Source organism: Engystomops pustulosus, chromosome 2, assembly GCF_040894005.1.
Source record: "Engystomops pustulosus chromosome 2, aEngPut4.maternal, whole genome shotgun sequence".
NCBI classification, from domain to species: domain Eukaryota; kingdom Metazoa; phylum Chordata; class Amphibia; order Anura; family Leptodactylidae; genus Engystomops; species Engystomops pustulosus.
In genome coordinates, this window is record NC_092412.1 from 199,476,159 (window position 1) to 199,499,533 (window position 23,375).

General features: G+C 46.7%; 1 long non-coding RNA gene across 1 annotated transcript; it reads left to right on the plus strand.

The window, feature by feature from the left end:
- The first annotated feature begins 1,501 nt into the window (after positions 1-1,501).
- Positions 1,502-8,105, plus strand: LOC140116708 (uncharacterized). The gene is made up of 3 exons (XR_011852925.1): positions 1,502-1,693; positions 2,809-2,950; positions 8,010-8,105. It is a non-coding gene; the product is annotated as an uncharacterized lncRNA (long non-coding RNA).
- Positions 8,106-23,375: the final 15,270 nt, after the last annotated feature.

The following is a 23,375-nucleotide window of genomic DNA, read 5'->3' on the forward strand; positions in this document are numbered from 1 at the left end:
TAATACTGCCCCCTATGTACAGGAATATAACTACTATAATACTGCCCCCTATGTACAAGAATATAACTACTAGGATACTGCCCCCTATGTACAAGAATATAACTACTATAATACTGCCCCTATGTATAAGAATCTAACTACTATAATACTGCCCCCTATGTATAAGAATATAACTACTATAATACTATCCCCTATGTACAAGAATATAACTACTATAATACTGCCCCCTATGTACAAGAATATAACTACTATAATATTACTCCCTATGTACTAGAATATAACTACTATAATACTGCCCCTATGTACTAGAATATAACTACTATAATACTGCCTCCTATGTACAAGAATATAACTACTATAATACTGCCTCCTATGTACAAGAATATAACTACTATAATACTGCCTCCTATGTACAGGAATATAACTACTATAATACTGCTCCTATGTACAAAAATATAACTACTATAATACTGCTCCTATGTACAAGAATATAACTACTATAATACTGCTCCTATGTACAGGAATATAACTACTATAATACTGCCCCCTATGTACAAGAATATAACTACTATAATGCTTTCCCCTATGTACAGGAATATAACTACTATAATACTGCCCCCTATGTACAGGAATATAACTACTATAATACTGCCCCGTATGTACAAGAATAGAAGTACTATAATACTGCCCCCTATGTACAGGAATAGAACTACTATAATACTGCCCCGTATGTACAAGAATAGAACTACTATAATACTGCCCCCTATGTACAGGAATAGAACTACTATAATACTGCCCCCTATGTTCAGGAATATAATTGCAAAAAAACTGCCTCCTATGTACATGAGCACTTTACATAGAGGAGATGGCAGCAGTCCTGTGTAAGAAAACAAAGGTGGTCAGGCTGCAGCAGGCCATCGTAAAATATGGACCTATGGGGTGCAGCAGACCTGTGTAATTTATCCACATGGCTGCTGCACCCCATGGCAGCATATTATATGCAGGAATGCTGCGCCAGGCCTCCATATCTTTCCTTCCACAGGACTTCTGTTTCCTCGTGTAAAGCAGAAAGTGTCACACTTTGTACAGGATTGTCAGAAGTGACATTTAGCTACTCACAGGTGATGATCTTCTCCATCAGGTATAAAAGTGCACTGATTGTCCAGGCCATCACTTGTCGATAAAGAATTCACGCTCACGTTTAACCGCTTCCTTGCAGCTCCTCTGTGAGCCTAAAGACACTAAAGTCACTTACACTATAGTGTCACCTGAATAACACTGTGCTCCTAAGCAGAGCCGGATCTACATTGGCGCTCCTGGAGCACTTGCGCCGGGCCCCGGGATCAGCCCTCTCTCTATGGGGCCCCGGCGTCTGGCGCTGTAGATCCGGCCCTGCACACAATGACAGGCTACAGGGGCCCCCGCAGGCATCAGCTACTAAGTATCGGGCTGCTAAACGCTATTAGCAGCCCGATACTGACACGCACACTAAATGGTGCCTGTGCCTTTAAGGCACTGGCACCATAGAGTGACAGAAGTGCAGGTAGAGTGACCTCTGCCTGCACCTTCTGTCCTCCACAGACGGCCGATCTATGACTCATAGATCGCGCCGTCTGTGTCTTCACACTGCAGCAGGAGAGGAGCCACAGATCTTCCAGGTGTCAGTGCTGCCTGCGGGGGATCGTCTGGAAAGGTGAGTGAACTTTTATTATTTTATTGTTATAAAGGAGCCCAGCAAAGAAGACAGAAGATAATTTATATATATTAAGGAGCAAATGTATAGTGGAGGGGGGTATGTACTGTATATATAGAGGAGCCACAGTATATGGGGGGGGGGGGCTATGGGGTATGTACTGTATATATAGAGGAGCCACAGTATATGGGGGGGGTGTATTTTATATATATTGAGGAGCATATGTATAGGGGAGGGAGGTGTCATTTATATATAGAGGAGCCACTGTATAGGGGAGGGGGGTGTCATTTATATATAGAGGAGCCACTGTATAGGGGAGGGGGTGTCATTTATATATAGAGGAGCCACTGTATAGGGGAGGGGGTGTCATTTATATATAGAGGAGCCACTGTATAGGGGAGGGGGTGTCATTTATATATAGAGGAGCCACTGTATAGGGGAGGGGGGTGTCATTTATATATAGAGGAGCCACTGTATAGGGGAGGGGGGTGTCATTTATATATAGAGGAGCCACTGTATAGGGGAGGGGGGTGTCATTTATATATAGAGGAGCCACTGTATAGGGCACAGGGTGCAGTATATAGGGGGGTTTAATTGATGTAAATAACCAGGGGTGTAATTCATATATAGAGGAAGTGTAGAGGGAACAGGTGGTGTTATTTATGTATAGATGCACTGCATAGAGGATGGGGGTTGTAATTCATATATAGAGGCACTGTAGAGAGGACGGGGGTGTAGTTCATGTATAGTGGAAAGGGGAGTGTAATTCATGTATACTGACAGCGTATAGAGGACAGGGGGGTAATTTATGAATAGAGGCAAGGGGGGTACTATTTATGTATACATCCACTGTTTAGTGGATGTGGGGACTGTATTTCGGGGCAAGAGGGGTGCTTTATAGAGGGCCGTCTTTGTATAGGGGAGGTCACTTTATAGATGAAATGGGCCATTGTTTTGGGGGGGGGGGGATTTGTATAGTGGGGGTTGCTGTATAGCAGGGGCAGCTTTTATATATTCATTCATAAATGGGGTTGCCATATATAGCTTTAGTAAGTAGGTGCTGTGTATATATATCCAGGTGCCAATATACTGTAAGTGATTGTGGTATCTTTAAGGGCACAGATGTGCTGCCAAGAGCTGAAGACATCTAGGGGCGAATCCATCACAACTGGAGGAGTTACACCAGATGAAGAATCCCAAACTACAGGGGGCGCTATAGAGGCTGTAATGAAGTTGTAATGACGAAGACAGTAAACGGTGAGTAATCAGATATAATTATATTCTAATATTTTTGTTTTTGTTTATCTGCAGAGCATTTCATTTTTAATTTGAATACATTTATTGTTTTTTTTTTTTAATTGAGTTTGTGTTGGGCTATATTTACACAATGTATGCCCGCCGTACAGTAGCACGGCGGGCATACATCGGCGCTGTGGAGAGAAGCACAGGGAATGAGCGCAGATCACCCCCGCCCCTCTCTATAGGAATATACAGCGCACGGCGCCATATTATGTAGAAAGATATGACATGTCCTATCTTTATACGGGCTACGGAGCGGTACGGTGCTGACTGTACCGCTCCCGTACAGGGCCGTGACCAAATAGAAGTGTATGGGGGACGTATATCGCCCGTATGAATGTAGCCTTAGGTGGTATTATTTTGCTGTGGTAATGCTGTGGTGGTATTATTCAGTCATGATGCAGTGGTAGTGGGGGTAATGAGCGGTACAGTGTGGTCAGTTGTGGTGTGAGGGTATATATAATATATGTGGGGTACAGTGTGGTCAGTTGTGGTGTGAGGGTATATATAATATATGTGGGGTACAGTGTGGTCAGTTGTGGTGTGAGGGTATATATAATATATGTGGGGGTACAGTGTGGTCAGTTGTGGTGTGAGGGATATATATAATATATGTGGGGTACAGTGTGGTCAGTTGTGGTGTGAGGGGTATATATGATATATGTGGGGGCACAGTGTGATCAGTTGTGGTGTGAGGGGTATATATGATATATGTGGGGGCACAGTGTGGACAGTTGTGGTGTGAGGGGTATATATGATATATGTGGGGGCACAGTGTGGTCAGTTATGGTGTGAGGGGTATATATGATATATGTGGGGGTACAGTGTGGTCAGTTGTGGTGTGAGGGTATATATAATATATGTGGGGTACAGTGTGGTCAGTTGTGGTGTGAGGGGTATATATGATATATGTGGTGGTACAGTGTGGTCAGTTGTGGTGTGAGGGGTATATATGATATATGTGGGGGCACAGTGTGGTCAGTTGTGGTGTGAGGGGTATATATAATATATGTGGGGGTACAGTGTGGTCAGTTGTGGTGTGAGGGGTATATATGATATATGTGGGGGCACAGTGTGGTCAGTTGTGGTGTCAGGGGTGTATATGATATATATGGGGGCACAGTGTGGTCAGTTGTGGTGTTAGGGGTATATATGATATATATGGGGGCACAGTGTTGTCAGTTGTGGTGTGAGGGGTATATATGATATATGTGGCGGTACAGTGTGGTCAGTTGTGGTGTGAGGGGTATATATGATATATGTGGGGGCACAGTGTGGTCGGTTGTGGTGTCAGGGGTATATATGATATATGTGGGGGCACAGTGTGATCAGTTGTAGTGTGAGGGGTATATATGATATATGTGGGGGGTACAGTGTGGTCAGTTGTGGTGTGAGGGGTATATATGATATATGTGGGGGTACAGTGTGGTCAGTTGTGGTGTGCGGGGTATATATGATATATGTGGGGACAGTGTGATCAGTTGTAGTGTGAGGGGTATATATGATATATGTGGGGGGTACAGTGTGGTCAGTTGTGGTGTGAGGGGTATATATGATATATGTGAGGGTACAGTGTGGTCAGTTGTGGTGTCATGGGTATATATGATATATGTGGGGGTAAAGTGTGGTCAGTTGTGGTGTCAGGGGTATATATGATATATGTGGGAGGTACAGTGTGGTCAGTTGTGGTGTGAGGGGTATATATGATATATGAGGGGGCACAGTGTGGTCAGTTGTGGTGTGAGGGGCATATATGATATATGTGGGGGCACAGTGTGGTCAGTTGTGGTGTGATGAGTGATGTATATGTAGGGGTACAGTGTGGACAGTTGTGGTGTGAGGGGTATAAATAATATATGTGGGGGTACAATGTGGTCAGTTGTGGTGTGAGGGGCAGAGGTCGCACTAACATTTTTCCAGAAGGGTAATAATACTCCTCTCACCATTTTTGAGGAGTATTTTTAGCTGAGGAAGAGTATGGAATTTTCAGTTAATACAAATATATAACTCCAAGTTGTGTAAATTGTTAATAGCCAGCCCCAAACCCCCTACCTCCCCACACTGAGCAGGCTGAGGCTGCCGCCTCTAAATTTATTTCATTTATTTTTGGGGGGTTGAGGGCATAACACTTTTTTTTTACACTGTTTATTTTTTACTAGATAATCCTTCCCAAAAACAGAAGCCTTCTGACCAATGCACTTGCGTTCACTAACTAGCAAGATGTGTTTGGCCGCGATAAAGTTGTTACTTACTGAGCACAAGTGTTTTGGTTCAGGGAGGATTTTCAATACAATGTGAAAACATTGGGGTCTTTGGGGTATTTATTTATTTTATCCCTTACTTGAAATGCCTGGATCATTGTACAAGCACTGTCACCTCCTGTGCCCTCCTCCTCCTCATAGATTGTAAGCTCTTGTGATCATTGTACAAGCACTGTCACCTCCTGTGTCCTCTCCTCCTCATAGATTGTAAGCTCTTGTGACCATTGTACAAGCACTGTCACCTCCTGTGTCCCCTCATCCTCATAGATTGTAAGTTCCTGTGACCATTGTACAAGCACTGTCATCTCCTGTGTCCCCTCCTCCTCAGATTGTAAGCTCTTGTGACCATTGTACAAGCACTGTCACCTCCTGTGTCCTCTGCCTCCTCATAGATTGTAAGCTCTTGTGACCATTGTACAAGCACTGTCACCTCCTGTGTCCTCTGCCTCCTCATAGATTGTAAGCTCTTGTGACCATTGTACAAGCACTGTCACCTCCTGTGTCCTCTGCCTCCTCATAGATTGTAAGCTCTTGTGACCATTGTACAAGCACTGTCACCTCCTGTGTCCCCTCCTCGTTCTCATAGATTGTAAGCTCTTGTGACCATTGGACAAGCACTTTCACCTCCTGCCGCTCCCCATTGTAAGATCACTGTCCCCTCCTGTGTCCCATGCATAGAATTTTCAATCATAACTATTTTGTACTTTATTGAATACATCTTATTTCAGGCTCAGGTAACCAGTATTAATCAACTGAACTCCCTGGGAATAGGTCAGTCACACAAACCTGTGAGAACACCACAGCAAACACAGGACCCCCACCACAGCAGGTACAGGACCCCCACAGCAGGCACAGGACCACCACCACAGCAGGCACAGGACCACCACCACAGCAGGCACAGGACCACCACAGCAGGCACAGGACCACCACCACAGATGACAACAAACTCCTTTGGAATCAAACGCTTCTCCACTCTCCTCCTTTCTCAGACTTTGCCAAGTCTGCTAGTGCGCATGTGCAGCTGTATATATTAGAGCTAGAGAGACGGGTCAGGAGGGGAGGAGGAGCAGAGACCCCTGTAAAGGTCACATGTCCTGTCCTCCTGCTTGTGCTTGCCCCGCCCCTTTTTAGTGTAATGTGATTCCCCTGCTGCTCCCTATATGAGATATGACAGGGACACAGAGCAGCTTGGAGGAGACAGTGACTGCTCCGTGCTAAGGGGGGCGTGGCCTGAGCTCCTCTTCTGCCGGCAGAAGCAGAGACCTATCTGCAGTGTAGTGGGTCCGTGTGCACGTGACTGCTCTGTGCGCTCCGCTGTCCGCTCTGCTCCTTACAAACTAGCAGGCGGCAGCTGCACATCGCTACTGCGGAGAGCCAGCGCTTTTACAAGAAAATCACCAAGCGTATTTATATGCTTGGTGGTTTTTTTGGAGAGTAAATCAGCCTCTGCATGCGTCATAGACGCTTGTAGAGGCGTTATCGCGATCTCTGGTGAGGGGTATATATGATATATGTGGAGGCACAGTGTGGTCAGTTGTGGTGTGAGGGGTATATATGATATATGTGGGGCACAGTGTGTACAGTTGTGGTGTGAGGGGTATATATGATATATGTGGAGGCACAGTGTGGTCAGTTGTGGTGTGAGGGGTATATATGATATATGTGAGAGCACAGTGTGGTCAGTTGTGGTGTGAGGGGTATATATGATATATGTGAGGGCACAGTGTGGTCAGTTGTGGTGTGAGGGATACATATGATATATGTGGGGGCACAGTGTGGTCAGTTGTGGTGTGAGGGGTATATATGATATATGTGGGGGCATAGTGTGGTCAGTTGTGGTGTGAGGGGTATATATGATATATGTGGGGGCACAGTGTGGTCAGTTGTGGTGTGAGGGATATATATGATATATGTGGGGGTACAGTGTGGTCAGTTGTGGTGTGAGGGGTATATATGATATATGTGGGGGTACAGTGTGGTCAGTTGTGGTGTGAGGGGTATATATGATATATGGGGTGTACAGTGTGGTCAGTTGTGGTGTGAGGGGTATATATGATATATGTGGGGGCACAGTGTGGTCAGTTATGGTGTGAGGGGTACATATGATATATGTGAGGGCACAGTGTGGTCAGTTGTGGTGTGAGGGGTATATATGATATATGTGGGGCACAGTGTGTACAGTTGTGGTGTGAGGGGTATATATGATATATGTGGGGCACAGTGTGGTCAGTTGTGGTGTGAGGGGTATATATGATATATGTGAGAGCACAGTGTGGTCAGTTGTGGTGTGAGGGATATATATGATATATGTGGGGGTACAGTGTGGTCAGTTGTGGTGTGAGGGGTATATATGATATATGTGGGGGTACAGTGTGGTCAGTTGTGGTGTGAGGGGTATATATGATATATGCGGGGGCATAGTGTGGTCAGTTGTGGTGTGAGGGGTATATATGATATATGTGGGGGCACAGTGTGGTCAGTTGTGGTGTGAGGGATATATATGATATATGTGGGGGTACAGTGTGGTCAGTTGTGGTGTGAGGGGTATATATGATATATGTGGGGGCACAGTGTGATCAGTTGTAGTGTGAGGGGTATATATGATGTATGTGAGGGGCACAGTGTGGTCAGTTGTAGTGTGAGGGGTATATATGATATATGTGGGGGCACAATGTGTACAGTTGTGGTATGAGGGGTATATATGATATATGTGTATATAGGATGATGCCAATCATGTCCGTTTTATAAACCAGCAGAGATGAATTGTGGCTGGAAGAAGTCTCCTGGAAGATCAGACAGGAAGGAAGAGACAACATTAGGGACATCACCTGTAAGTCATTGGATGACACTGCAGCCTATGGTCACTATATGCTGGTACATACTGGTCTGTGTGTAGGTTATTATATAGTATTGCAGTATTATTCAGTCATTATGTAGTGGTGATAATCAGGATGTAATGTTATTATTTGGGCCTTGTACAGAGGTGTCGTTAGTGATATTGTTCTCTGCTGGTTGGTGTTTGTATTATAACAATATGGCGGTAAAGTTTTATCAATAAATGGAGTTTATATGTGGTAAATGATTGGTAATCCTGGTCTGTGTACAGAGTCTTGTGTTCATTATCAGGAAGTTGGTATTTTCTTTATGTTGTGGTAATGCTGTGGGTCACAGTTTAGACGGATCTTTTGGAATTGTTTGGAATATTGGTTTTATGGTAGTTTTAATTGGTGACAGTATTGAGGTATCATTATCTGGTAATAGTATAGCGCTGATATTTGAAACCGGATAACTATGTGGTATCTTTTTTTCACATATATTGTTGTGGAAGTGGGGCCCCGTGTTGGGTGCCGAGCTGGGGGGCCCCATCCTAAATTAAGTGCTCCATACCCCTGTGACCCTTAATCTGGCCCTGCTCCTAAGTAATATAATATATACCCCTCACACCACAACTGACCACACTGTACCCCACATATATCATATATACTCCTCACACCACAACTGACCACACTGTGTCCCCACATATATCATATACACCCCTCACACCACAACTGACCACACTGTGTCCCCACATATATCATATATACCCCTCACACCACAACTGTCCACACTGTGTCCTACATATATCATATATACCCCTCACACCACAACTGATCACACTGTGCCCCCACATATATCATATATACCCCTCACACCACAACTGTCCACACTGTGTCCCCACATATATCATATATACCCCTCACACCACAACTGACCACACTGTGCCCCCCACATATATTATATATACCCCTCACACCTCAACTGACCACACTGTGCCCCACATATATTATATATACCCCTCACACCACAACTGACCACACTCTGCCCCACATACATCATATATACCCCTCACACCACAACTGTACACACTGTGTCCCCACATATATTATATATACCCCTCACACCACAACTGTACACACTGTGTCCCCACATATATCATATATACCCCTCACACCACAACTGTACACACTGTGTCCCCACATATATTATATACCCCTCACACCACAACTGTACACACTGTGTCCCCACATATATCATATATACCCCTCACACCACAATTGTACACACTGTGCCCCACATATATCATATATACCCCTCACACCACAACTGTACACACTGTGTCCCCACATATATTATATACCCCTCACACCACAACTGTACACACTGTGTCCCCACATATATCATATATAACCCTCACACCACAACTGTACACACTGTGTCCCCACATATATCATATATACCCCTCACACCACAACTGACCACACTCTGCCCCACATACATCATATATACCCATCACACCACAACTGTACACACTGTGCCCCCACATATATCATATATACCCCTCACACCACAACTGACCACACTGTGTCCCCACATATATCATATATACCCCTCACACCACAACTGACCACACTCTGCCCCACATGCATCATATATACCCCTCACACCACAACTGTACACACTGTGTCCCCACATATATCATATATACCCCTCACACCACAACTGACCACACTGTGCCCCAGGATAAATTATGTGTGTACTAAAATAATAATATTTACATTGCCACTTATAATTTACTATAAAACATACAGCTCCCCACTACATTAGAATAACTACAAATATATACTGTGAATACAGAAGTATATTCTGTTATATTTCCAAGACCTGTTACAATGTGCCAATGGTACATTGTAATAGATCATGTGTTAAATCCACATATACTGCCGTACTGTAGCATTGCAGTATATGGTAGGACCAATCCAGGGGTATGAAAAAGTTAAAAAAAAAAAAAAAATTATAAAAAAGCTAAATATTTACATCACCCACTTTCCCAAGAACTGATCTAAAAATAAACAGTAAAAATCATAAACATGTAAGGTATCCCTGCAAAATGTCCTTTCCATCAAAATATAATAATGGTTATTCTCGGTGTTGAACCCAGTAATGCAAGTGATCAAAGGCCGTACAGATTTCAAAAAGGTAGCAAAGAAAACATCAGCTCATCCCGCAAAAATTCACATCTTTACACAGTCCCGTACACCCAGAGGTCACACTAAGATATTTCTAGAAGGGTAATATTACTCCTCTTACTACTTTTGAGGAGTATATTTGGCTGGGGAGGAGTATGAAATTTTCAGTAATACATATATATATAACTCATGGCGGTATGGAATGTTGATAGACGCTAATTATATAATCATGTGTCAGTGTCTTCGGTGTTTAAATTGAGGCAGTTATAGTGATGTTACATTATGCATTGCCCAGACTGGAGCTGACGCCACCAACCCCCCAACCAGACTGCGACTGCAGCCACCGAAACCTCCCACCACCAAACTGTGGCTAACACCACCAACACCAAACACCAAGACTGCAGCCAACGCCGCCGAACCCCAGTGGCCAGGCTGCAGCTGATACTGCACATCCATGATGGTTGCTTTGTAAAAAGCTTTTTTTTTTTTAAAAGAAATTTTATTTCATTTTTTTTTTTGTGTGTGTGGAGGGGTGGGGGGCGTTTTTTTCATTATTTTATTAATTGAATTTGCATCTTTGTAATTTTTTGCCACCTGTGCACCCGCCAGACATGCAGCCCCACGTAACACACACCTCATGCCACCTCAGCACCCGCCAGACATGCAGCCCCACGTAACACACACCTCATGCCACCTCAGCACCCACCAGACATGCAGCCCCACGTAACACACACCTCATGCCACCTCAGCACCCGCCAGACATGCAGCCCCACGTAACACACACCTCATGCCACCTCAGCACCCGCCAGACATGCAGCCCCACGTAACACACACCTCATGCCACCTCAGCACCCGCCAGACATGCAGCCCCACGTAACACACACTGCATGCCACCTCAGCACCCGCCAGACATGCAGCCCCACATAACACACACTTCATGCCACCTGAGCACCCGCCAGACATGCAGCCCCACGTAACACACACCTTATGCCACCTGAGCACCCGCCAGACATGCAGCCCCACGTAACACACACCTCATGCCACCTCAGCACCCGCCAGACATGCAGCCCCACGTAACACACACCTCATGCCACCTGAGCATCCGCCAGACATGCAGCCCCACGTAACACACACCTCATGCCACCTCAGCACCCGCCAGACATGCAGCCCCACGTAACACACACCTCATGCCACCTGAGCACCCGCCAGACATGCAGCCCCACGTAACACACATTTCATACCACCTCAGCACCCGCCAGACATGCAGCCCCACGTAACACACACTGCATGCCACCTCAGCACCCGCCAGACATGCAGCCCCACATAACACACACTTCATGCCACCTGAGCACCCGCCAGACATGCAGCCCCACGTAACACACACCTTATGCCACCTGAGCACCCGCCAGACATGCAGCCCCACGTAACACACACCTCATGCCACCTCAGCACCCGCCAGACATGCAGCCCCACGTAACACACACCTCATGCCACCTGAGCATCCGCCAGACATGCAGCCCCACGTAACACACACCTCATGCCACCTCAGCACCCGCCAGACATGCAGCCCCACATAACACACACCCCATGCCATCTCAGCACCCGCCAGACAAGCAGCCCCACGTAACACACACCTCATGCCACCTCCGCACCCGCTAGACATGCAGCCCCACGTAACACACACCTCATGCCACCTCAGCACCTGCCAGACATGCAGCCCCATGTAACACACACCTCATGCCACCTCAGCACCCGCCAGACACGCAGCCCCACGTAACACACACCTCATGCCACCTCAGCACCCGCCAGACACGGAGCCCCACGTAACACACACCTCATGCCACCTCAGCACCCGCCAGACATGCAGCCCCACGTAACACACACCTCATGCCACCTGAGCACCCGCCAGACATGCAGCCCCACGTAACACACACCTCATGCCACCTCAGCACCCGCCAGACATGCAGCCCCACGTAACACACACCTCATGCCACCTGAGCACCCGCCAGACATGCAGCCCCACGTAACACACACCTCATGCCACCTGAGCACCCGCCAGACATGCAGCCCCACTTAACACACACCTCATGCCACCTGAGCACCCGCCAGACATGCAGCCCCACATAACACACACCTCATGCCACCTGAGCACCCGCCAGACATGCAGCCCCACGTAACACACACCTCATGCCACCTGAGCACCCGCCAGACATGCAGCCCCACGTAACACACACCTCATGCCACCTGAGCACCCGCCAGACATGCAGCCCCACGTAACACACACCTCATGCCACCTGAGCACCCGCCAGACATGCAGCCCCACGTAACACACACCTCATGCCACCTGAGCACCCGCCAGACATGCAGCCCCACGTAACACACACCTCATGCCACCTGAGCACCCGCCAGACATGCAGCCCCACGTAACACAAACCTCATGCCACCTGAGCACCCGCCAGACATGCAGCCCCACGTAACACACACCTCATGCCACCTGAGCACCCGCCAGACATGCAGCCCCACGTAACACACACCTCATGCCACCTGAGCACCCGCCAGACATGCAGCCCCACGTAACACACACCTCATGCCACCTGAGCACCCGCCAGACATGCAGCCACACGTAACACACACCTCATGCCACCTCAGCACCCGCCAGACATGCAGTCCCATGTAAGATACAGGTGTTCCCTGACCTTACTACAGCCATCCTATCCCCTCCTGTGAAGCTCCCTCACCTCCATACACATGTTTGCACACAGTCCCCCTACTAGTTCTTCTTGCAGGCAGCCATTACAGCTCCACTTCCTGCAGGAGACTGTGTATAAAGTCACGCCCCTTCCCCCGAGGCTCCGCCCCCTCCCGTGACATCACTGCTGCACAGAGCAGCTCCAGTAGGATACAGTGTGAGCTGAGCGGTGCCGGCCTGCGCGCTGTACAGCATATACCTGTGCGCTCCGGACCCTCAGCTCACAGGCAGCGGCGCTTCACTGCCGCTGTGTGTCACTAGTACCCGCATCAGTTATAGGATGTGGGTACTATTGAATAAAGTTGTAGGAAGTCTGAGGAGGGGGAGAGGAGACCGGCCCCAGACAGAGGAGATCGGCCCTGTCCAGCCAGAAACCGACCGGCCCACCGGGAGAATTCCCGGTGAGTACAATGGCCAGTCCGCCCCTGAGCGTACCCCATGTAGTATAAAATGCATACAGTGTACCGCCATGTAGTATAAAATGCATACAGCGTGCCACCCTGTGGTATAAGATAGATACAGCATACCACCATGTAGTATAAGATAGATACAACATACTGCCATGTAGTGTATGATAGCTAGTCAAGTTTACATTTGTATTTACAGGCAGTCCCCGGGTTACATACAAGATAGGGTCTGTAGGTTTGTTCTTAAGTTGAATTTGTATGTAATCCCAGCCAGAAATTTTTTGGTCTCTGTGACAATTGGATTTTAAAAATGTTGGGTTGTCATAAGAATCAGGATTAACACTAAAGCTTCATTACAGACACCTGTGATAACTGTTATAGATGTTTATTGTAGCCGAGGACTAAAGAACAATAAATTACCAATATCCAGAGGTCCGTTTGTAACTAGGGGTCGTATGTAAGTCGAGTGTTCTTAAATGTTCTGTATTTCATTACTAGTAATGCTTCTAGAGCACCAAAATAAACTAACAGGTACATTATGGTACTTGATCTCAGGGATTTTGAAAATCATAATATTAGATATGCATTCATTTGTAGTTATCTTCTTTTTTATATTTAATAGATCATTACTAAACAGAATGGAGTCTAAGCATTGGAAAGAGCAACCTTACATCTTTCTGAATTAATCTTTATATAGCACTGCAATGAATACTAGGGATGGGTGTGAAACACTCTTATTTGAGGAGTGGCAGGAGATAGAGTGAAATCTGAGTAATCAGTAAACTGAATTCTTAAAATGGGTGGGTGGAAAATTGTGGCTAGATTATGTATACAATTGAAGCCTCTCATTTCATTGATCTGTTCATATTATATTTCATATACAATTGAAGCCGTTCCTTTCATTGATCTGTTCATATTTTGCAGTCATCCTGGTCTGGTCCCCGTGTCCGACACAATTAATCCTTAGTTTGTACAAAGATAAAATGAAGAAGCAGAGCTGACTGAGTCACAAGCAATGATGTTTTCTCATATGGGAACTACCGGTATATGGAACATAGAATTATTAATTCTGCATTCAATTGTGATGTGCATGACACTTCTACCTAGAAGTAAAATATCTTAAAGGGGTATAAAATGGTTTTTAATATAAAACAAAGTTAATCCACAATTTCCAGGACAAAACACAAGTATGTTCGGTGTATCAATAAGAAATTATCTGAATAATTGGATTTGGAATAGCAGTTGACACTACATTTCAGGCTTCTGGGGTAGTGAACCCCCTGGACCACTGCAGACGATGACACAAGCCGATAACTGGGACTGGAATTTAATTGGCACCTGGTTTGTCCGAGGTGGCAGCCAAGGTCCAGGCACAGAATCATCAGGCAATCTCGTGGTCAGGGAGAGGCAGATGGTCATGGCAGGCGGCAAGGATGCAAGGCCGGGGCCAATCAGCGGCGGCTGGCCCTTTAAATCTGCGCCCGCGGGAGCAGAAACCCTTGTGCTCAGCACCCGGAATGGGAGCGGGAACACAAAGAGGTAAGTGAGCATGGGCAAGGGTACCGCCACGGAGAGGGGCATGGGTATGCCCGCGATCCGAGCTGTGGATCGTAGGGGCACACGTGAGAGCAAGCCCCCCCCCCCCCTTCGCCCTCCCCCTCTTCTTGGTCTGGAGAAACGTTTGCAGGAGGCTACGGTCCAGAATATACTTCTCAGGCTCCCAGGATCTCTCCTCATCCCTAACCCCTTTCAGTAACAAGTAAGAACCGGTTACCTCTCACGTTCTTCATTGCCAGTACCTCTTTATCCTCGTAGACGTCAGTAGAATCAGCCTCTGGAGCAGGAGGAGGAGGTTGCTGAGAGAAGCGGTTCAAGATGACAGGTTTCCGGAGGGAGACATGGAAGGAGTTCAGGATGCGCATAGTGGGAGGGAGGTGGTGCTTATACACAACAGGATTTATGTGCTTTATCACCTCAAAAGGACCAAGAAAGCATGGACCAAATTGTAGCTAGGAATCTTCACCTTGTCACCCAGAGAGAAGACAGGGGGAGTCCTACGTTTCTTATAAGCCTGGGTCCTGGTGCTGGCAGTGGTCCGGAGGAGAGCTTGGCGAGTTTGTTCCCAAATAAATTTGAGGTCCTGTACTGGTTCCTCTACCGCAGGCACATCCGAGGGAATGGACAGAGGAAGAGGAGGGCAAGGAATTTAGACAACAAAGTCTGTAGACAACAAAGAAAGGATCTGCCCCAGCAGACTCAGAGTCCAGGGAGTTGTAGGAGAACTCAGCCCATGGTAGCAGATAGTCATCTTGAGGGACAGAGACGAAATGGCGGAGATAACAACCCAAAGTCTGATTCACTCTTTCCACTTGACCATTTGACTGTGGGTGGTAAGAAGAAGAAAAGTCCAGATTCACTTGCAGCTGGTTACACAAAGATCGCTAGAACTTGGATACAAATTGGGCCCCTCGATCTGACATGAATGTGTTGAGGAAGTCAATGAAGCCGGAAAATGCATTGAAAGAACAAACTGGCAAGATGGGGAGCAGAGGGAAGACCTCATTCACCACCCAGATGGCGGTATTGTCCGAGGAAGGTGGAAGATTCATGACAAAGTCCAAGCCATGTGCGACTGGCAACGGAAGCAATAGGTCAGCTGGTTTAAGGCGAGAAGGCCCCCACAACATCAAGAAATTTTTGACCAGGTCAGGCCACCAGTAGTAGCGGGAGATAAGGGCCATGAAGCGCTGCACCCCAGGGTGCCAAGCCAGACGTGAAGAATGTCCCCAGGACAAAATCCTCTTCCGCAGTGCAGGTTGGACATACATTAAATATGTATTTTCAAGTATAATGTGTGGGTTGTGGGTGGCAGCGAGGATTCAGGTAGATGGGGCCCAAATCCAAAATTTGCACAGGTGATGCAGGGTGTGGGGCACATTTAGCTAAAAGGCTAGAAACAGCCGTGGTTCCCAATCTTCAATATCATAGGTCTTTCTTCCATTCAGTGGGGTCCCTAATGATTCTTAATAACATATCCAATCGTATAGATAATTATTTGGTTTACCTATTACAACCATACACAGTATGTGCTGCAAGAAGATTATTATTATTATTATTAAGAAGATTACAGCAAGCAGAGGGAGGGGGGGAGGGGGAATGCAGAGGGAGGAAGGGAAGTAGAGCCAGAGCCCTGCAGAGCCCTTCCACTCAATTTGAATAAAGACTAAAGTTATTTTTTAAACCAAACTACAGGAGAAGATACATCTATAAACTAATAGTAGATTTCCTTTAAATGAAGAGATCTCCCACATACTATATCAAAGTTAATATGGTTGTTTAAGTATTCAAAGGAACATCAAAAATATACAGTAGGTTAATATACCAACAATGATGTTTTTCTAATATTGTTGGTTATTTTCTAGGATATGCCATTAACTTTTTCATCAACCTTTGGAACCCCCCAAAAAGGTGTTTTCCATATATTACTATTGCTTGATAGGTTATAAATTGTAGAGTAGTTGGGGTTCTTCCTCCAGTACCCCAACAACCTACTAATTGTTTGTCCCACCATACACTTTAAAAAATTACACAGTGTACAATCCATTAAAACCGTCATTCACTGTGTTGGTGGCTGTCTATTACATGTATCATTGAGCATTACCAGTAGCCATATGCCACAGCACACACATTGGTTATGTTGTGAAATTGTCTGGGCCTCTGTTATATGCTACTTTCTGGTCCTGCTAAACATGCACAAAATTTATGCAAGAAAGTATTGGGGATCCAAGCAGCATCATTTCTGAACCAGCAATAGAGTGTTGTGGTATATCATTTTATTTGCTTTTACCATGAGGCTAAGGTATTAAAAAAGATTTAACTGTAAAACACCCTTCAAGTTTCTGAATATGCCAACAGGATTCATTACCATTATTGTAACACTGGAGAATCACGGAGCAGGCAGGAGGGAGTGGTGCTCCATTGTGCTGCCTGCCTCCTGCATGACTGGGGATCGGTACTTTTGGACCATAGAACAGTAACCTGTCAATACATGCAAGCAAATGGTATCAATAAAGAAGGATACAGAAAATTACCCTCTTGAGAGGTGAGGCATAATCCTTGTCATGAACTTAGTCTTAAGTCGGTACAATAATAAGATACATAAGTGGTTACAAAAAATTACAAAACCAGAAAGCTCTATGTTATATGACTGGTCATCTAATGGAGACAAGCAGTGGAGTTTTAAAATGTCTAACAAATACATCCAAGAATAAATACAACAATCAGTATTACGTTGTATATTACACAATTTTCGTCTTAGTTCTAAAAGTAATTAATATTATCTTGTCACTCCCAACTGTGAGCTCAGATTTATAGGTTACTGTAGTGTATTGTATGCTAGTTTTTGTATATACACACAATAGCCCAATGTTTAAGAATACACTGAATTAGGACTTTACACATTTACCTAGAACAGTGCAGTTTGCAGTGCATAATGCAGTTTGCCTGTGTAGTGTGCAGAGGCCACCAGATTGAGAATTTCTGGACTGCCCCAACAGACTGTACCAACTTTTTTTGGTGCAACTTTAACGTGGGGCAGATTTTTGACTGATTAGTTTGGGACAGGGAGTCTAGGGCATCACTTGCCCTTGGTAGCTGTATACATCCGCTGGATGTATTTTTAAGTGTTTTTAACCTTGATTGTCCTGTATGTTTAGTCCTTTTGATGAATTAATAAACTTTGTTACTATTGTTGTATCCTATATAAGCATCCATCTTTGTCTTTGTTGTGGTCATATATAGTCTATTGGGATGCGTGGATGTTATCATACAGAATTCTTACCTTATAGGTAGTGTCCGCTCAATTTTTTGCTTCATTTAACGTGGGGCGTGCAACACATTTCTGTTGGACTTTGCGTGTTAAATCTGATGCACGGTTAAGACTAAGCACCGAAACGCTCCTTTTGTGTGGCATGAAGACTTGTACAGACACGATACAAAAGGGTTGGGTGCGAAAGAAAATGTGGCGTGGACCCTTCTTAAACACATATGCAATTAGTTTGCACCTAAAAGAACATGCAAAGTCCGCCATAAAACTGTGAATAGTCAATGTGTGCCCCCATGAGTCCCTATTTCTATGTACTATTCAGATAAGAGTTCATGTGTGTAGGCATTCCAGTCTTTCTGTCCAGAATTATAAAACCAAAAATGACACAGATCAGCCTGAGTGGGCTGGCACGGGCAAGGATTTCCTCTGCCAGTACATTAGATATAGGGGGACACGTGTCACTCAGTTTGCTTCCTTTTTCTTTTTTTGGGTGACTTTTTACAGTTTGCGATTTTTTTTAGGTGCAGAATCAAGCAGTGTACCAAAGTTAGCTGCCTCCATGATTTAATGCAGTGAGCCGGATTTATCTTTGTAGCGCAGATGCTTGTGCAACTTTTGAGACTTCTGGGCTTGGAATTGTCTCGTTCTACTATTTGGGACTTGTGAGAAAGTAAGAGGTATTGTGTGGGAAAACCGCTATCTGTCTTACAGGCAGATGAAATGCTGGTGGTAAAAGCCCTGGGTTTGTCTGCAGTAACCCAAGGGTTAATGCAGACATGATAAGCAGGAATAGTCTGTTTTGTCTGTGTTGGCCTAGCTAACACAGACACATTGGTAATGTCCGTACTGGGCCTGCTTATTATGGAGTAGGGGTAGGCTGGTAGTGGGACTCCTACTCCACCCGGGCTTCGGTCCTGGGCTTTTGTATAGCCCACAGGTGCGGGACACAGGCCTCGTTAGGGTCTGATTTAGTCTGCAGGCCAGAAGCAGTAGGAGAGGCCCTACCTGGAGAGCTGAAAGCGAGATTGCATTCTCACAGCAAAGGTAACTGAGGGTCTCCTGTCTTGCTGCTGGCCAAGAGCGTGTGCCAGGCAGCCTGGTACCCGGATAGCTAGGGTCCGTCAAATGTATTAGACAGTGCCTAGCCGGGCAGGAATTACTTTTGTAGTGTTTTTGCATGTGCCTAAGCCAAGGCTGAATTTGTATTCTGTTTTGCAAGTGTGAATAAACACTTAAGTTGGACTTTTAAACCTGCGTGTGTCACTGCTTCCTGCACTGCTACCTGTCAACTACCAGAGCAATTCCCCACATATGGTGGAGGATGCGGGCAAAGTGCAGTGAAGTATACACTAGTGCATGTCCTGGAAGTTGACAGCACTGAAGCTGCAAGCCACAGCCATGGAGGAGTTAATCAAGCAGCTTGTCCAGTCCAACGTGCAGCAGCAAGAGACAAACAGATTGCTGCTCCAGCAGATAACAGCCCTGACCGCTGCTCAGCAAAGGACTGTCCCAGCAATGACGGTGAAGGACGCCAGGAAAGAGGTCCGCAAAGCTATGACCAAGATGACCGCCGAGGATGATGTGGAGGCCTATCTGACAGGCTTTGAGAGGGTGGCCACCCGAGAGAGGTTGCCACAGCAACACTGGGCAGAGGTGTTGGCCCCTTTCCTCGTCGCTGATCCCCAGCAGGCATACTACGACCTGAGCGAGGAGTATGCCCGGGACTACTCCAAGGTAAAGGCAGAGATCTTGGCCCGACTAGGAGTGGATCAGCATCTACGCGCTCAAAGAGTGAATAGCTGGAGATACCAGGAGGCGCTACCACCGAGGGGGCAGATGCACCAACTTGTTCACTTGGTCCGCAAGTGGCTTCAGCCGGAGACATCAACCCCAGCCCAGATGGCCGAGAAGGTTGTTTTGGACCGTTTCCTGAGGGCCTTGCCGGGTGAGATCCAACAATGGGTGGGACACGGGGACCCGTCTGATGCCGATGCGCTGGTGGGGTTGGTGGAGAGGTTTTGTGCCACTCAGGCCCTAACAAAGAAAGCCCCTTATACCAAGACAGGCCTTAAGGCACGGAAGGTCTTGTCACCCACAAATTCCCGGGGCAGGACAACGCCCAATGTCCGGGAAGTACCCCAGGGGAGGAGGAGGGGGGAGGCTCCCACCTGTTGGACCTGCCATGAGCCAGGTCATATTGCAGCCCATTGCCCCAATTCCTCAGAGCCCATGGACTGCAGTTCCGCCAGAAGGGTTTCTCTCTATGCTGCCCCTGTCTACACAGCTACTAGCCCCGACTCTGCTGATGAGCGCCACCTGTGCCGGGTGACTGTGGCAGGGCATCCAGCGTTGGCCCTGCTGGACTCAGGCAGTCGGGTGACCTTGATTAATGGGTCCCTCACAGACCCCAAGGCAGTCACAGGGCGCACAATTGGAGTCCTGTGCATCCATGGGGACGTAAAGGACTACCCCACCACAGTTATTAACTTCCAGACCTCTTGTGGAGAGACACTACATGAGGCAGCGGTTGTCAAGAACTTGCCCCATGACCTTATCTTGGGACGGGACTTCCCCATGTTCTGGACTCTATGGCGGGGAAACCAAGAGTTGGGGGGTTGTTCTCCTGTGTTGTCTGGTCAGATCTCTGAAGCCGAGCCTGATGACCCAGACTCTGGAGTTCCTGCCGTAGGGGTGACCGCCACAGAAGATGGAAGTGTAATGTTTCCCCTAGATGTTATGGCAGGCGAAACTGAGGAGGTAGTGACAGGACCGCAGTTGTCTGATTTGGAGGTATCGCGTGACAACTTTGGTACTGCCCAACTCCAGGACCCCACTCTGGTCCGCGCCAGAGAAAATGTGGTAGAAATTAATGGCGTACCTCAGCACCCAGGTGCGGATAAGTTGTTCCCTCGTGTGGTGGTAAATCAGGAGTTGTTGTACCGCATTGATAAGGTCCACGGTGAAACCCGGGAGCAGTTAATGGTGCCTCAGCCATATCGTCAGATGGTGTTAGACCTTGCACATAAGCATGTGATGGGAGGGCACCTAGGTACCACAAAAACTCTGGAACGCATCTTGCAGCGTTTTTACTGGCCAGGAGTATATGATAGGGTAAAAAGGTATTGTGAAACTTGCCCTGATTGTCAATTGCATGCTCCCATGGTACACTTTCGAAGTCCGTTGGTACCTCTGCCCATTATTGAGGTACCCTTTGAAAGGGTCGCCATGGATTTGGTCGTTCCTTTAGTTAAATCTGCTCGGGGGCATCAGCATATCCTGGTAGTCATGGACTATGCTACCCGATATCCTGAGGCCATCCCACTGCGGCACACCTCTGCGAAACTAATTGCCAAAGAGTTGTTTGCCATGTTCTGTCGGGTGGGACTTCCCAAGGAGATCCTCACAGATCAGGGGACTCCTTTTATGTCAAAAGTCACCAAGGAGCTATGTCGGCTCTTTAATATTAAACAGTTACGCACCTCTGTGTACCATCCTCAGACGGATGGATTGGTAGAACGGTTTAATAAAACTTTAAAGAGTATGCTAAAAAAGGTGGTAAACAAGGATGGGAAGGACTGGGATGTACTGTTGCCATATTTAATGTTCGCCATCCGAGAAGTCCCACAAGCCTCTACTGGGTTCTCGCCGTTTGAGTTAGTGTATGGCAGACATCCCAGGGGTCTCCTGGACATAGCCAAGGAGACATGGGAACAAGAGCCCACCCCCCACAAAAGTGTAATAGACCATATCGCGGATATGCAGGACAGGGTGGCAGCCGTCATGCCCATTGTCAAGGAGCATATGGAGGAGGCACAAAGAACTCAAAGCCGGGTTTATAACAGGTCAGCAAAAGTAAGGACCTTTAGTCCCGGTGATCGTGTGTTGGTGCTAGTCCCCACTGTAGAAAGTAAGTTTCTCGCTAAATGGCAAGGACCGTATGAGGTTATAGGGAAAATAGGAGAGGTGAACTACAGGATACGTCAGCCCGGACGGAGAAAACCCGAGCAGACTTATCATGTAAATCTGTTGAAGGCCTGGAAAGACAGAGAGAGTCTGCATACAGAGATGGTCCTGGCTAGTCCACCTCCTGCGATACCCTCACCGGCCGCAGATAAGCCTGTGCTGGAGGCAGAACTGCGAATAGCCGATACCCTTACCAAAGAGCAACAGCGAGAGGCTCGAGAGTTTGTAGCAAGAAATACAGATGTGTTCTCAGAGTTGCCTGGTTACACATCTGTAATTAAACATGATATTGTCACTGAGCCAGGGGTAAAGGTAAGATTAAGGCCCTACCGAGTCCCTGAAGCTCGTAGACAAGCCATATCAGAAGAAGTTCAGAAGATGCTGAAGCTAGGGGTTATTGAGGAGTCCAAAAGTGAGTGGGCCAGTCCAATTGTTCTAATTCCCAAACCGGATGGGACGTTGCGATTTTGCAACGATTTTAGAAAATTGAATGAGGTGTCTAAGTTTGATGCCTATCCCATGCCCCGGGTGGACGAGCTTATTGAGAGACTAGGGGGTGCTCGGTACTTCACCACCCTGGATCTAACTAAAGGATATTGGCAGGTACCCCTGACAGATAGGGCTAAAGAAAAGACAGCCTTTATCACCCCTGAGGGCCTTTTTCACTATGTTGTGTTACCGTTTGGGCTTCATGGGGCCCCCGCTACCTTTCAACGGTTAATGGACATAGTGTTAAAGCCACATAGGAGATACGCCTCCGCCTATCTAGATGACATTATCATCTACAGCCAAGACTGGGCGAGTCACTTGGCCAAGGTACAGGCCGTTGTTAACTCTCTAAGGGCAGCGGGCCTGACTGCAAACCCCAAGAAGTGTGCGCTGGGAATGGAGGAGACACACTATTTGGGGTATGTGATCGGTATAGGTATAATTAAACCTCAGATCAACAAGATTGACGCTATACAGGGTTGGCCTCAACCAGTGAGCACAAAGCAAGTCAGGGCATTCCTGGGCATTGTAGGGTACTACAGACGGTTTATACCAAACTTTGCCACCATGTCCGCTCCCCTGACAGACCTGCTGAAGGGTAAAAGGCCGGTCATGGTGCGGTGGAATGAACAAGCAGAAGGTGCTTTTCAGGCCTTGAAGTCTGTGTTGTGGGGATCTCCCAT